The 14,182-nt window shown below is 42.1% G+C and overlaps 1 long non-coding RNA gene across 2 annotated transcripts; it reads right to left on the bottom strand.

Moving 5' to 3' along the window:
* Window positions 1–549: 549 nt before the first annotated feature.
* Window positions 550–13,819, bottom strand: LOC134419761 (uncharacterized). Of its 2 annotated transcripts, XR_010028144.1 has the most exons (6): window positions 13,779–13,819; window positions 4,851–4,982; window positions 3,696–3,788; window positions 2,450–2,512; window positions 1,153–1,293; window positions 550–889 (listed from the first exon to the last, which is right to left on the bottom strand). It is a non-coding gene; the product is annotated as an uncharacterized LOC134419761 (long non-coding RNA). The 2 variants fall into 2 exon arrangements; XR_010028143.1 differs by lacking the exon at window positions 2,450–2,512.
* Window positions 13,820–14,182: the final 363 nt, after the last annotated feature.

Genomic DNA, 14,182 nt, shown 5'->3' with positions numbered 1-14,182 from the left:
GGATGACCTGTTTGATTATGAAAAGACATTGGGGCTCAAGGTCCCATGGGCTATGAACATTGCAGGAGGCTCCCATGCCACTCACAGCAGGCACACTGCATTCCCTTCCTTCCCACATTTCTGGGCTTCCTTGCAAAACTCTGCACCCTTGATTTGAAGCTGCTGTGAATGCTGATGCACCATTTTCCAATAAAAGCACGGGACTCTGCTTCAGAAGATCTATTTTCAGATACCATTAGCTCTCCCTTTTGTCTTGAGTAAATCATTTAACTCCTCTGTGTATCATTTTCTACATTAGTGAAGTGGAAATAATCAAACGTATTAACTTCAGAGAACAGTCCAAAATTCCTTGCAGATGGGAAGCCAATGGGACTACTTATATGGATAGAGACTGCTGAATAAGACCTTATTTAATTACTATCTGTAAAATCCTCAGAGAAAACCTCATATAAGCTTGAATTTTAATTACAGAAATAATACTATACAGAAATGAAATCATACATTTGGGAGTTGATTTTTTTTCCCAATAAAACAATATTGTGGCTTTATTACAACACATCCAAAGCATAATAATAACAATCATGATTTATTAGCATTGCATCAGATTGGTTAATATTTCCCCTGGGGCATGCAAAGTTACAGATCTGCATTTTCAGCTTGACTCAGACATTTCAATAGATTACAAATGTCACCTGCAAAAATAAATATGTAAATTTCCACTATTTTCTGGGACAGATTTCAAACTCAGAAACTGCATATTAGATCCGTTCCTTTAAATAGAAGTGATGGAAATGGCCAACTCATGCTGATGGGGGGGAGTCAGCTAGGGTCTCACAAACAAGGCACAGTAGAAGAGATTTGAATCTGGGAGGAGAAAAGAAGGATGATCCTGTGAAAACAAATGGAAAAATAATAAAGATTTTTTCCCCTTCATATTTCCTCAAAATAGCCAGAAGAAGCCAGGTTAGAAAAGCACATTTAAAATTTCTTTTCTTTGTCTCTACTTCCATTAGTTGAATTAATTAGCCTGTCATCACTACTAAGCCCTTCAGCTCTGCTAAGCTACACAGCTGAATCTGGCAGCCGAGGCTGGAGGAAAAAACAAAGTTGGTTTGTGCATCCCAGGAGACCAGTGAGCTTGTTATGACTCACTGTGTGTGCAGAGCTCCACAGATGTGCCTTCACGTGATGAAGGTGAGAATGGGCACCAGCACAAACTGTTGTCCATGGCCTGTGTCCACCAATTGTTACTAACTCTGCTGCATCCAAACACTTGGCATATGTGTGGCTCTTCTGAAAGGAAAAAAAATACTGACTAGTTCTGGTAGTAACAGTTCCTGCACAGAAAATCCTCATAATACCTTGCCTCAGGACAGCGTATGTCTTTGTGCACCAATTACCTCTAACTGTTGTCTTGTTACTTAGATCTGGTCTGAGGTTTTTCCTGCAGAAATACAGCAAGGTATTTTTAGTGGCACATTTCCCTGAGAGCACAGAGCTAGAGTACACATCCTTTACCATCATATCCAGTAAGCAGAGCTTTGCACTCAGGGTTGCCATGCTGTGCTTCCATCAGACAGTCCCAAACATGAAATGCCAACACCAGAACCACAAGCATCTCTCCTGTGCCTCCTGCTACACAACCCATGTTCAAAAACCAGAAACCCATGAGAATATAGAAACTCCCACAAGAAAAAATGGTTTCAATTTCCTTTGCAAGAACTAATGATTGCTTTGGCTACAATACCCTGAGAGAGGAGAGGAGCCAGAGGAACTTGTAAGGGAAAAGATGCAGGATGTCATGCATGCCCAGGAGTAATGAATATGATATACATTATTCCTTACTAACTTTGCTGCTTAAATACTTCTTTGATGGAAAGATGTAGCGTTTTGAGATCACTCCACCAAGATTATATTTCCCCTTTCAGGAGGAATTTATTCAATTTCAGTGGTTGCTGACACACATCCTGAATTAGGGTAGACTTTGCCTTAGTGCATGACTTCCACCTCTGCACAGTAGCTGCTCACAGAAAAAATTTTTCCTTTCAAACTTAATCAAAATGAAGTCCTCACTCCTCTGGAAATGTGACATGAGCACAAAGGGGAACACCCAGTATCCAGGTCCTAAGACCACTTTTAGGTATCCGATGACTCAGCCCTGCCGGTGAGCTTTGTAAGAGTGTACAGCTACTACAGTCAATGTCACTCTGCAAATGTCACCATAAGGTCACATCCACTGACTCAACCTGAAAGAAGAATCAGTCAGAGGGAACATGAAAATCTAATATGAAGTGAACACAACCCAAAGACTGTATAAACAAATGCATGTTCCTTGGAGGAAGAGTGAAATCACAAACATTATCATTTAGTTCTCTTTGCTGTGCAAATATCATTTATCTTATGTTATAATGTATGTTAGTAAGAATTCTAATGAAAGACTTGCCTTTACCTTGACCTTTACAAAATCCACAAAATTCAGAGATATTGCTGCAATCCCAGGGCTCTGAGGCTCCTGCAGGGGAGCAGAAGGATGGAAATGGCAACCTGAGACACAAGCTGCTGTGAGTAGCAAAGGTACTGGGAAAAACAGTGTCTCCAAATTGATGGAAAGATGAAAACCAATTTTTATGGAAAACAAGTTTTTCATAGGTTTTAAAAATGAATACTTGGAAATATGCAATGGCTGTTTACCTCTCTGTTTAGTCTCTTAGGATAGTTTATTAACAAAGTCTCTATTGAAGCTTTTCTGTGGTACCCTCTAATTCCTTTCAGACTAATTTGTTTTTAACTGCTGTGCCTGCTGTGTGCAGTAAGACCTATTGCATTGATCTCCTTCCCTTCCTGCAACAACATGAGAGGCTTCCTGCATTTGGATCTGTCTTGGCTTTATCCTTGCTACAGATAAACAGACCTCAAAAAACGAAAAAATATTGCTGCCTAAATTCAGCAGCTTGCTGTCATGTCCATAACTTTTACCCCAATGAAGTCCAAGGAGTTGCAGGTCCCTGTATGTTTTGAGGGAAGCTGAGGCAGGTGCTAGCAGAGCAGCAAGGCAGAGCAGGACCCTCCTGTGCACAGCCCCAGGGGAGAGGTGCAGGAGCTGGGCTCCAGCCTGGCTTGGGATGGATGCTGGAGATTGCTGCTGACCAACTCAGCTGGAAGGGACTCTGCTGCTGTGGAGCTCAGAGACTGAAAGCAAGGGGACACCACATTGATCCTGCTGTGCTGGCCCACTGCCCTGATGAGGTGACCAGGCCTGGGACATGGGTGGTTGTATGCAGACAAGAGCAGCAGAGGCTCCAGAATAGGCTGTGCTAAAGGACACTGTCCCAGCCTCTCTGGTGCTGGTTTTGTGTGCTGTCAAATTTGTGTGTAATAAATACAGTCCCTGAAACCCTGGTCAAATGAACTGTCATTTATATTGCCATGGAGAAAGCTTCCTTGTCCTGCACTGACTGAGCATGCAACCAGAGAAAAGCAGAGGTTTATGCCTCCTTTAAGTTCAAATCACAAAGCAACAGGTTTGATTCACAAGACTGACATTTAATTATTTGCCCTACATCTCAGGTTAAATTTAGAGCTAAATTTAGAACAAGTGTCTGGACAGAATGTCATGACACCAGTGTATATCTGTTGCACAACATGCCATATGAACATGTAATGTTTAACTGGGTTAAAAATAACTGTACACTTACCTAACTCAGCAGACTCCTGTACTCTCTCTACTGAGCTGGTAAGCAGACAGTGCAATAGTAAGAGTCACAAGTATATTCTGGAAAGAGATATTCCTAAAACCAAAAAGACAGAAAAAATATTTTTCTGTTTCTGTTAGTGCTTAGCTTTTTTTAAAATCAAGTAGTAAGTGCTGTTTCATTGTCATATAAGTATGAAAGTCCAGATAATCTTCAAAATTGACATGAATGACTAAATTAGAGTGAAGTTGCGAAGAGTTTTTTCACCACTGAATTGAGAGATCACTCATTCCTTAAGATCAGACTTAAATGGCTGTTAAAACTCCTACCTTAAGCTTAAAAGAGGACAGATTCTTTCACAGTAAAAAAGTAGCTTGCTACATACAAGCTACCACAGGGCTACACAACACCAATTAATATGGCTGACTCAGGTAGACCCAGAGCTCCATCTAAGCACCATTATCTTCCTTGTGCTGTGTTTGGAGATCATAGCTCCAGGAAAAACCACATCTGTTTTACAAGTGTCAAAACCACAGTCAGATGGAAAATCTGTTTAACACTTTTATAGATAAGATGAGAACAGCACGAAAGCACAGATGAGGGCTGGAGTAAAGAGCTGATGCTTTGATGTCACTGAGAGCTGTAACAATAAGCAGAATGTATTTTCTGTGCTTGAGCTGCAGCTGCACTTCTGTTCTTTGGCATTTACCTAGACCCACCCTGCTGGCTGAGGACAGGTTAGGGTGTTTTCACCAGGCCTTGTTTGGTGGGGCTGCAGGTGCCTCAGGCATGGGTGATGCCCAGTGCTGACAAATTCTCCTCCAGTTCCAGGAGCTGGCAGCCTCCATGGCTGCCTGCTGAGGAAGCATCCTTGTAGGGCCCCAGCTCCACCCTGGAGCTGCAGCCTGGCAGAGGGCAGGCCACCAGGATGAGACAGAATGCTGAATGCTGCTGACCTTCAAATGCAGAGGCCGACAGCTGTGCCCATCAGCTGGGTGTCAGGGTGCACCGAGAGCCTCTGGGCAGCGTGCAGGGTGGCTGAGCAGGCACTGGGGAGTGCCTGTGGTAGCTGAGCAGGGAGAGAGTTCTGTTTCAAGGCCCTACAAGTGGGATACAGACAGTTCCCTGGGTCATGAGGCTACAGGTGGGGGTTGTTACCTGGCAGTTGTCCCAGAGCTGATGGGAGCCTGTGCAGGCTCAGTCTGGGGACAGGATGATCTATCACATCCTGGGCTGCTGTGGTACTGTCTGGTCTCCTCAGCCAAAATTCTCACCGTCAGGTGGGCAGTCCTTTGGGACCAGAGCAAGGAACAACATCATGTCAGTGTAGGGAAATGTATCCATCTACTTTGTGCTTGCTTTTTGGATATCAAAGCACAGGCATGCCAGCATAGCGCCTTTCAAAAGGGCTCAAATAATTTCATCATTTTTTTCCTTTAATGAGTGATTTCCTTTTGACCCGAGATTGTGAGACAAGATATGATGTCTTAAACTATTCACAGTATTTTTGAGTGAAATGGGGGCATGCAGGATGTCAAAGATATTTTCTCGGAAATGCTGCAAAGACTGAGTCATTTCTTGGTTGGCACATTCTATTTTTCATGAAATGGTTTTGCTTTCTCTGCTGCAATTGTACATCATGTCTGTCACATCAGTTTTGGTCACTATTATGTGTCATGGGTTAACCTCTGACATAATCTTATTTTCTGTAGCTTGGCACCTAAAAATCAATCAGGCCAGCAGTCAGCTTTAAGTGGACCCTATAGGGACCTAACAGTGGTGGTTTGGGAACATTTGCAAGAAAATTTGGTCAGGATAAAAAGTTCCCCATGGAGACATCCTGCCAGTTCATGATGACTGGTTTAAACCTTCAAAACTTGGCACTTTGCAACCTTTCCAAATATTTTTTGGTTATTTACTCCTCAATATTCTTGTTTTCATATAACACTGAACCCAAATACAAACTTTGCTAAATTATTTATCTCCGTGACATTCTGAAACAACAGGTCCCAGAGCCTCAAATTGCACATTCCTGTGCTATTGTTGTCAAACCTCTGACAACCTCTTGCTGTGTACCAGTGAAGACCTACATGTGGCTGGGCCACCAGGAGCAGGGACCTCATTTCGCGGGCATGCTGAATGCACACTGTGGGTCAGGCCCGAGGGGAAAGCCAGGCTGCAAACACCAGCCCAGATCTGAGTCACACGGAAATGACACCGGGCTATGCTGGAAGCACAGAGGTCAGGTTGCACAGGAAACTGTGGTTAGCTCTAAAACATAGCCAAAGCAAAAACAAAAAGTCCAAAACCTCATACATGCACCAAGGCTTCACTTTTCAGGCAGCAGCTCTTAATGAACACGCTGGCAGACTCACTGGCGCAGCACATGGCAGCAGCAGAGCTTGAGACACATTTGTGTCTGGCAAGAACCAAAACACTCCTTCCTATCTCAAGAAAAAGTGATTGATAGTGTAAATTTTTACCAGTTCTATTAAACATCTATGGTTACTGGTTCACTGCTTAGGATATGAAGAGGAGTGGAGTGTTTCATAGTATTTTTATCTTTTAGAGAGGAGGAAAAAGGAGGATTTTCCAGAAACCACTGGAGTAAGTGAAGGGTGTTATCCTCATTACTGATCTTTGTAATTGCAATCCATACCACATGTTTGGCCTGAGGATCAGTTTGTTTCTGCTCTGCATTACATCTGTGTAACAAAGCATGGAAACTAATATTTGTTTAGTGGTATACTCAGGTATAAAATCATAAAGTCACCCCAGGACAATTGGTTCAGTACCAGGGAAGCTGATGGAGTCACATTGGAGTAAGTGAGGACAGAGCTGTCAGCCAAAACCCCTGAAGGTCTCATAATACACTAGAAATAACACACTTAAATATGTAAAGAAATAATAGAACAACCAGGCATCACCAAACTTTCTTTGCCTAGGATAATTATGTTTTGTTATTTATGAAAAACTATTATTGTCTCTGCTGACCCTCTGTCAGGAGACACATGAATAGGGACTCTGTCTCTTCCTATGTATATGTGCATATGAACAGATATTTTACTACAAATCTGCTGTACTTGGGTAAAGACTGAAGTCCTTTACCTGAGATATACCTTACAGGTATAAATTGATGTGGCAAGAGAATAGCTGGGGAAAATAATGCAGAAGATATTGGCTTTCTCCAACTTTCTTCCTATAAAGAAATTGTTCATATAGTTAAAACTCTACTTCCAGACAATTTCCATCTGTCCTTGCTGGAAAACTGACAAACAAGGGCAGAGAACACACATTTTTGCATTTATTTATGTAAGGAACAGGCAGATCCCTAGGTACTATAAATCAGTACTGTCCTGATTATTTTAATGGAACTGTACTTACTTGGTTCCAAAGTAATTGGTGCTCAGGCCCAGGAGCACAACAATCTCTTCAGGGAGAGACAGATGTTCCATCAAGAGATTTTCAAAACTGCGCCTCAGATCAGTGAAATAACAACACACAAATGGTGCACACTGACTCGCAGTATGAATTTCTCATGACACATTAACACTTTTCCTTTTTGAGCTCCAGATCAATATCCTATGTTGGATACAAAACAGGCAGAAGACTTCAAGCTCTTTCAAGATGAGTAAAAAGGTCTTCGCTGATCCCATGTGGTTCAGGTAAATTATTGACATCCACAATTGCAAATACTACCACTCTCTCTGAGCCAGGCATCAATGCAATATAAAAAGCAGGTGAGCATTCTGCAGGTGGTGAGGCTGAATTGCAGTAAGCAGGAAAAAGAGTTCATTGTAGGGAGTGTATGTTTCTGTTTCTCTACCACCTTGAGTGCACAGATCAGAATTCTGTACTGGCTAAGCCTCTTTAGCAAAAGATCATCAGAAAGGTTAGCAGCACAGTATGCATATTATCAGAGAACCAAATGAAATCACATCAAAATAAAGCTACTGTTCCATATAACTAAAATGGCATACACCAGATATAAGCATGGGGCTCTGTGCCTCTTGCTTGTTTCGTACAATAAAAACACACTTTGCTCTGCAAATTAAACAAAATACTGCTGAGACAACTTCCCTTGGGAAGAAGACTTAAAAAAAATAGATAAAATACATGTTCCTCCACACATGCTGCAGTAAATATGCACAATTGCACAAGAGATGCAAAGAGAGGACTAGGAACTGTGTGATAAAAGGACAGCATCAAGAAAGCCAAACACCTTCTGAAAAATCAAAGAAATCTTATCCTAGCCCTCCAATTTTATTTGGAGCATTTGTATTTTGAAGCTATCTCAGAACTATATTGCATATCCTCGGGTTATATTGCATTTTTTGCAGTTGATTTAGAAGCTTTCAGGCTGAAAATTCTCCCAAGGTCTCACACTCAGCAAGGAAGGGACATTTTCCCAGATAAGGGTGTTATCATGACTTGGCAGGTCTCTGCATTGTGGCATGCAGAAGAAATATTTGCCAGCGTAGGCCTTGAGGTTTGTGATCCCCTGGCCACCATCTCGTCCTGGCCATGGCTAAGGCTGCTGGGGGAACAGGTCTGTGGCTGTGGGCAGGAATGTGGCTCCCTGCAGCCCCTTTCTGCTCAGCAGAATGATTGAGTAGTACCTTTCCTGTACACACAAATACCTCCATCTGTACACTCTATCTGCATACCTAGTGTTGTACATTTATGGGTGGCGTCCCAGAACAGAAAAGCAAACTGGAATGATGGCAGTAGGCACTGACTGAAGTTAAATCTGTTTTGCAACATGGGGAAGTGAGATTGTAGAAGACAGTGAGGTGATCATCATTGCAAAATCAGAATTTATAGAAAAGAATATGGAGTCAATAAAAATGAAAAGAGAGAGCAACATCATGCATAACAGGACACATATGTGCACAACTGGTTAACTCAGCCCCAGAGCAGCTTAGGGCAGACCTGGGAAACTGAGTATGTGCAGCTGCTGCTCATGCATTGAGTCCATCTAATCCATCCTTCAGCCACAGAGTGCCCACCACTGTGGTATCTGTTTACACAGCACAGAGCTGTGGCAAACATGCACTCATCTGCTCTAAACTGCTGCACAACCCTACTTCTCACTGCTTACACTGAGCTGACTTGTCCATCAACCTTCTCAAAATGCTGCAAAAGGTTCAAGAGGCACAGTGCTTCCCACATGTGTTGGCAGCAGTTTTTTCCAATAGAGTATCTCTCCAAAAGAATCAGCAACATACCAGACATGCCCATTAGTTTTGCACGTTTCAAGACCGTTGTCTTGCAGTTTCCCTTCTAAGACACTCATCCCCAAACTTTACAACTATGAAAAGCATGAAATACATTACATCACCTAAAGCATTTTGTACTGCACTAATCCTGGAACAGATTCTGTGCCCAGAGGAAAATCCATAGCTGGGCCCATGTCTCATTTTCCTTTTTGTAAGCCTTATGAGACCAGGTGCTTTCTCAGATATTCCAATCATCATGCCCATTGAATAAATCCCTGCAGAGGTGGTTAGAACAAACATTTCATTTGAAGAAAATCTTCAGGAGCTGTTTAGCATCCATCCATACCGAAAGATCCATTCCAAAGACCATCACATTGAATTATACTAATAAATACATGTCAATCTTGCCTATCAGGACCTGGACTCACAGATTTATAAAATTTCAAATCTTTGGAGTTCAACAGCGATGTTAAAGCAAAGTGGAAGACAAAGGCTGTCATGTTGGTAATTTCTGTGTTGAATCCTCTTGTTGGAAACCTCACCTTTTTCCATTGTGCAATATGATGTCATGTATTTACTGCCTGGCCCCTGTGTGCAATCTTAAAGTATAATCTTTGCACCAACTTGTCAGGAAGCTGGACAGGTGGATTTCATATTCCCTCAGTCTCCATTTAGTCCACTTTGTCCTCATAAGGAGCCCTGCCCACATGGATATATATTTTTACAAAAACATACATTCATTTCACATGCAGAACATCTCAAAGTCGAGTCATCTCTGTAAACACTCAGGCCAAAACACCTTTGGCACTGAAACTGCTGATGCCAGAGCAATAGAAGAGACTCTTTGCCTTGTCTCAAACAACCCTTCCTCATCTTTGCTATCAGGCAGTGCCAGGCAGAACTGTGTGGTTGTATGCCATGACAATGCACCACATACCATTGCTATTATGAGGATCACAGAATCAAGAATCACAAAATATTCTGAGTTGGGAAAGACCCACAAGGGTCATCAAGTCCAACTCATAACTGAATGGCCTATATAGAATCCAAAACTTTGACATTATTTAGCACCATATTCTGACCAACTGAGCTAATCTGTATTAGGGAAAAAATCTTGCCACTGCAAGCTGGTATTTTTCATGCAAAGTTTGATTCCAGAAGCAAATTCTTGATCTGTTTCCAAACATGCGGTGTAATCTTTATTTAAAAACAAAATCTAATAAAATAAATCAGATTTCATGCTACATTTCCATGAAACTTAATATTGAACCTAAAAGATATGTTGAAATAACAAAAAATACTGAAATGACCTTGCTTCATAAAATTTTCCAAGTCCTGTAATTGCTTCTGAAACCAATCCATCTATATATAAATCAGAATACTAAACTTCCCTGTTATCAATTCAAAATTGTTTTAAAAACTTTCCAAGCCATCACTGCATTGAGTATGCTCAGGACAAATGTACTTTAGAGAAGTAGATGCATCCTGCCCTCTTCTCTTCTAACTAACCTGATTATAACACCAACAAATGCAACTGATTCCCTTTTAATTTGCATTAGCATCACTGAACTTATCACTTGGCCCAATAATTAAATAAGGATGTCTCAACAGAAAGTGAGTAACTAGGAATATCATAAAAGGAAAAGATGGTGCCTCATTCACCTGTTAAATGCAGCATTTAGTTTCTCTTGTGCCAGAAACAAACTTTTATTTTAGTAAAATTTTTAAAGACTAACAGTGGAAAAAGGAAATGAGGCAGCACAAATTACTGAGCAGAAACAGAATTGAATGAAATGACAGAGGGAGAGAAAAATAAACTGGTATCAGAGCTTGAAAATTGAGAATCAGGTAGGGCTAAGCTCACTCTGCCACAATATCATATTGTAGCACAGGGCTGCCTCTGACAGTCTCATCTGATACCAGCTGATATCCTGCATGTCTGTTGTTTCATCTGTTCTGTCAGTAAAATAAATCAGCACAAGGCTACAGTATTGGTAATAGGAGCAAGATTCTAAAAGGGACTCATTGCATCTTTAGGTCTTGTCCCCTGCTGTAAATAGACATTATACACAATCCTCATTCAGAATATAATGAGACCTATCAAAAAGGAGCAAGGAAATTTGGTGAAACACATTAAGAGGCTTCAAGAACAGCTGAGCTGGACAAGACAAATACTGATTTAAACTGAAAGGGGGTTTGAAATTCGGGAGCTCAGGTTCCTTCTGCAGTCAGCAGGGATTAACCTCTGTTATCTAGCTTATTTATCAACAAAGCAGCTGCCTAAAAAATGTGGCTGATGGAACACTCTCTCCCCCTCCTCTAGTCATGATTTAAATACAATGGCTCCTGACCATGATGAGAAGCCCGCCAGGTTTAATCCCCAGGATATCAGCTGGTGATCAGCCATTTTTGATGGGGCTCAGCGATGAGCAATGAACAAAGCTCCTGATGCCTGTGGGAGAGTGCTAAGTGATTTAGGTACACCCAGCATTGGAGGGCTTTCAAGAGGTTGTAACTTGCAAGGACAGGATGCAAAGGGATGGTGTCCAACATGGCTCTGGCCCCAGCTCCTGTTACACCCAGTAATATATTGTTCAAAACTTGTTTCCACTGATTACAAGGTTCTTTTTAATTGTCTCATGGTCCTTTATTTCTTTTGCTGCCAACTCTATCCTTTAGCTCAGCTGGCTCTCCATTCTCCCTGATGTTATGCCCTTGCTTTATTTATAGAAAGCACTGGTATCCACTCTGGGATATTTTCTCAGCAGCCAAGTTCCCGTTGTTCCAGCCAGGCTCTCTGCTCCCCTGCTCTGCTCAGATCTCCCTACTGCACCTGTGTGTCTGAGACAGCCTTTTGGGCACACTGCATGCAGTATTTGGGAGTAGATCTCATAAATGTCTGGTACCACAGAACATTAATGCTTGCTATTAGTAAGTATAATGGTTATTAAAATTCTTTTTATTTTTCAGGAGACTGAACTGTCAGAACTGCTGGATTTCTCCCTCAAAGGATAGTTGTTTTATATACTCCTTCAACATCATAGAAATTCTCTTCATGAGGCATAACAGGATTAAAAGCTCCTTTGACAACAAAAGGTCCCTTTAACAACACCTTTCATTCTTACTGTTTGAACTAACTCCTCTAGAATTGTCTTGTGTGTTTCTCCGTTTTCTTTGCAGGCTGCAACAGCTAGAGAGGAAAATTGCTAAATACAAAGTATATGAAGGATTTCCTGCTGAAAAACAGTGGCAAATTGCCTGGCAGAGTTACTCCAAGGCACCTGCTGTCTCCTTTACTGTAATAACAGCAACTGGCAGTGCTCAGTTTGCTCCTGAGCTGGGTCTGGTTACCAGCAATCAGCTGTGCAGGACTGTGCTGGGGTGCACCTGGCAGCTGATGGCAGGAACAGCGGGGAGCCAGTCAGACCCACTCCATGGCTGAGCCTCTGTGCCCGGGCAGCACGGCCAGGGGCAGGTAGGGGGTGAGAGAGACAAATCCCTGCAATGACAGCAGCAGCCCAGTGTGACCCTGGGATCTGCATTGCCTCGTGGCTGGGAACTAGGAGCACAAACTCCTGCAGCTCACACCAACACAAGGGGCAGAATTCTTCAGCTTACCAATACAACTGTGCTTGGGAAGAAAGGACTGCATAGTGCAGCTCAGCAGCATCACCACAATTAATTGATGGTGTCCACTCAGAAATTGGTTTGGACCAAGATGACATGAAGTTGCTAAAAGGATTCACAAAGTGTGTGGTTCATTTCTGCCTTGCTGGGCTTGCTTTTGAAGGTGGGCTCTAAAGCGTGCCTCTTGCACAGGGAGCTCTTAGACCTGCAACTCCAACATTTACCACAGGCAGCATGTCTGCAGAAGTGGGCAGTGGTGCCTGGATGGCTGCACCACATTATCCCTGCAAGCACAGACTGGACTCAAAGTGACTAGAAGCATCCTGAGCCTCCTGACCCCCTTGTTTCCCATTTCCATTGTTGGCTGTTAGTTCTGTTTCTCTCTTGGCTCCACACAACCATGCAACACTCGGGTGAGGCCAACATGAAGAAAACTTCCTGGACAAATTGCAACCTATATATGGCCTTGCTCAGCACTTTTCTCAGATCACACAGCCATATCTTCAGGCCCCAGACTTGGGTTTTGACTATGGTTGGTTTCCCTTGCTGCAGGTGATTGTGAATCTTGCCCTAAAATGGCTCTGCAGCACATGCTTGCATGGGAGCAGCGTGGATGGGAGAAAGCCCTGAAATTCTACTTCTGCCCTTTTGTGAATGACACAGTCTGATTATTTCCACTTCTTTATTAGGGGATTAGAGCTACAGTAGAAGAGGCTCCAGACTGTTTTATTGCTCAGTGTTTTTCAGTAAATTGGATGTGACCTCTGTAGTCCCATGCAAGAGGGTTGTGATATGTTTGAACTTTTATTACACTATAAAATGAAAACAGTCCTGCTCCCTGGCCCCCTCCCCACCACGTCTAAGGTCAACTATGCTCTGTCAGCTTCTCCAAGCAAGCAAATCAGTCCAACAAGCTTTGAATTTTTTTTCTCTTGTTTTTACAACAAATATACTGGGGTCAGGGGAATATTTATGCTAGAATGAGGGGGCCATCATCAGTGGAGTCTATTAAACACAGATCCAGCTTGCAGAAAGCTCGTTGGGTGTAGATAAATCCATTTGTGGTTTAATGCTGTATTTAAACACTTAGGTGATTTTCTTTCAAATAAATTCCCTGTTGTGTTGTTTACATACAGGTAAAAGACCTGTCTGTCATTATCAAACTCCATAATCCTGCTGAATTACACAACCTTTGAGAAGATACATTAAATACACCTTTTAAATGCATCTTAAATCCTACCTGAATCCATTCTAGCATTTCAGGTCTTTGGGTGTCCAGTCCAGTCTTAATCTGGAGTGATAATTTTGCACCAAAAGCTCTATCAGCCAGAGCTATTTAGCACCTAGTCAGGTGTTAAGCTTATAAATAGTTCATCTCTTGACAATATTTAGACCTTGAGCTAAGAAAAGTCACTGGCTTGTTTTCACCGTCAGGTCAAGTCTGTTTGAAGGTGTGGCCTATTTAAAGGACACAAAGTCCCCATGCAGACATTAAAAGAACCCAAAACAACAAAAAACATCCAACCTACAAAAACCAAGCCAAAATCCAAACCAAATAGCTTTTCTTAAAAACCCATTTCACTCATTGGTGTGAAGTCTCACAATGGATTGATTTCCTTGTTGAATCACTATTGAATCCCACTG

The sequence above is a fragment of the Melospiza melodia genome, chromosome 6 (genome assembly GCF_035770615.1).
Source record: "Melospiza melodia melodia isolate bMelMel2 chromosome 6, bMelMel2.pri, whole genome shotgun sequence".
Classification (NCBI taxonomy): Eukaryota; Metazoa; Chordata; class Aves; order Passeriformes; family Passerellidae; genus Melospiza; species Melospiza melodia.
The sequence above is the reverse complement of the archived record's forward strand: the minus strand, read 5'-3'. Positions and strand labels throughout refer to the sequence as shown.